Source organism: Gavialis gangeticus, unplaced genomic scaffold (assembly GCF_001723915.1).
Source record: "Gavialis gangeticus isolate Ggan-Ray unplaced genomic scaffold, GavGan_comp1, whole genome shotgun sequence".
NCBI lineage: Eukaryota > Metazoa > Chordata > Crocodylia > Gavialidae > Gavialis > Gavialis gangeticus.
In genome coordinates this window covers 23347043-23349286 of record NW_017728997.1, presented here as the reverse complement: position 1 = coordinate 23349286, position 2244 = coordinate 23347043, and the positions used below count along the sequence as shown (strand labels likewise).

Sequence of the window (2244 nt, the reverse complement as noted above, 5' to 3'; positions counted from 1 at the left end):
TTGCAAATCACATCGGAAGCTTTTAGTGTGGCTGAGGAAATGAACCCCTAAAAAAAACTCCTGGGCTGTATCCATGATCATGGAGGCTCTGCTTTCAGGGAGCTGTTTCCTGGTGTCCTTGGACGATGACAGAAAGAAAAAAAAGTGTGCATGTGGTTTTTCACTTTTACAAGGACAATCTTTTCCATAGCAACAGCATTTCATTAACATGATCAACTGACTGTTTTTCCTATTGTTTACTTGTCAGATATGTCTAATTTGGAAGGTTTGGGGACTTTTTATATATATAAGGCAATTGCAGATGATTCTTCCTGTGGAAATGCATCATTGCACAGATGTTAAGTTTATCATTTTAGCAGGATCAAAATGGCTGCCCCAGCTCCATTTTTTTGGTATGGGGTGCGCCCAGCTCCTACAAGGCTGTTAAGACCAAATTTAAGTGCAATTCAGTGGTTGAATTGCTGTGGGTATTACATATGCTTCTTTAAAAGCAACAGTGCAGCCCCTGCCCCTCTCAAATCCTTGTGACGGAAACAGGAGTTGAAAGAAGGCTGGTTTTCCTGAATTAGACCCCAACCACACCACAAACTGAGGAACACAATTTTTAGTAAGTCCCATGTGCATCTTTATTATTATGCGCAAACAAGTGTACAGGGAAGAGTGGCTTTGTGAAGTAAAGCCAAATACATCCCCCTTAATTATCTGAGCCAGTTTTGCTGTTTCATCTCAATTTTTAATGCTCCTTCTATGCTATTTAGGCTGGAAGCCTAACAGATCAAGCCATAAGGTTTCTTGTAGCTGAAACAAATTGCCCGCAGAATTAGAGAAAGGAATTCAGGGACAGAATCTGCTGACATGGAGCACGAAGGAAGCTTAGTTTTTAAGTTCTTGGATTGCAAAAAAAAAAAAAAAAAGCAATTGATCTTGATTCTCAGAAAATAAAACAGAACCAGTATATTAACTCACAGCAAACACAGATGAGTTTGTCTATAAGGAGTCACAGTGCCTTGCCATCTGCCTAAGCTATATGCATTTGGGTAGCATCCTCACTTTACTTCTCAACAAGGTGATCACACAGCCGAACAGGGTGTATGTAGCTCCCTTCTTTCCTGGAGCAAGGTGCATTCCATTTACTAGAGTGTGCTGAAGTGTGAGCAGCTGATGAAAATGATCCTGCAGTTGGATCCATGCACACACAGTCTTGCATGCCCTTATAAAACTCTCAGCAGGTCCTTGTTCAGCGGTAATGCTCTTACACAGGTCACAGGACAGGCTTGGCGTGTGAGCTATGATTGTCCAGGGAAAAGGACAGAGGAGGAAGCATGCTTTGGGCTGCACGATTTTACTTGTAATTTTTTATTTTTCCTTTTGCTTTGCTCCCTCATTCACTACTGTTTAATGCATTGCTCTTCCATTTTCAAGTCCACCATGTGAGTGGCCTCTAAAGAACCGTCTTGATTTTCTGGCAAGAGCAATATTTGTTAGATAGTTGTGACCCCTTCATAAAGTTCGCTATACAAAAACAACAGGGGGCAGATTTGAATTTAAAAGCAAACTTTTACAAATCATAAAAATCAATAGCAATGGTTTCATTTTTTTTAAATGGACAAATTGAGTAAACAGACCATTAAAAATACTCTCAAGCAGGATCTGCAGCCCAGACACTCCATTACTGAGCTCCCAAAAGGGAAAGAGCCGGTGACTGAAAGTGAAGTTTTTCTCTTCCATAACCACACGTAAATTCCTCCATCCTTACTAATTTTGAGTGGTGTTAGTGGCAAGGGTAGCAAAGTACATGTTATAGTATCTGACTTCGACCGGTAGCCTCTTTCCTCTTGCTCATTTACTACTGAAAGTCAAATAGAAATGGCATTTTTTTTTTTATACTCAATATAACAACCCAGGAATATAGGACAGAATGGGATCCTTGGGCCACTGAGTCCAGTCTCTTGCTTTCAAACGGCCATGCCATGTGATTCTTTCATAAACTGATCCAACTCTACCTTCAGTTTTCTGTGACCACAACACCTTGCAGGAGGCAGCTCCAGAACCTTGCAGCTCTGGTAACCAGACACCTCCTTTTAATTTCAAAGCTACATTTATTCATGGGCAGTTTATGCCTATTTGTTCCTGTGCCAACACTCTCCTTGAGCTTGAGTATTTACCTTCCTGATGCATTTGATGCAGAGCAATCATATCCCTTTTCAGTTTTGTCCTGTTGCACTAAACAAGTCAACCTCTTTC

General features: G+C 40.8%; 1 protein-coding gene across 2 annotated transcripts in view; it reads left to right on the top strand.

Moving 5' to 3' along the window:
- Window positions 1–2244, top strand: part of MGLL (monoglyceride lipase) — a 129239-nt gene that overhangs the window by 69166 nt on the left and 57829 nt on the right. The gene's annotated exons all lie outside the window — the stretch shown is intronic.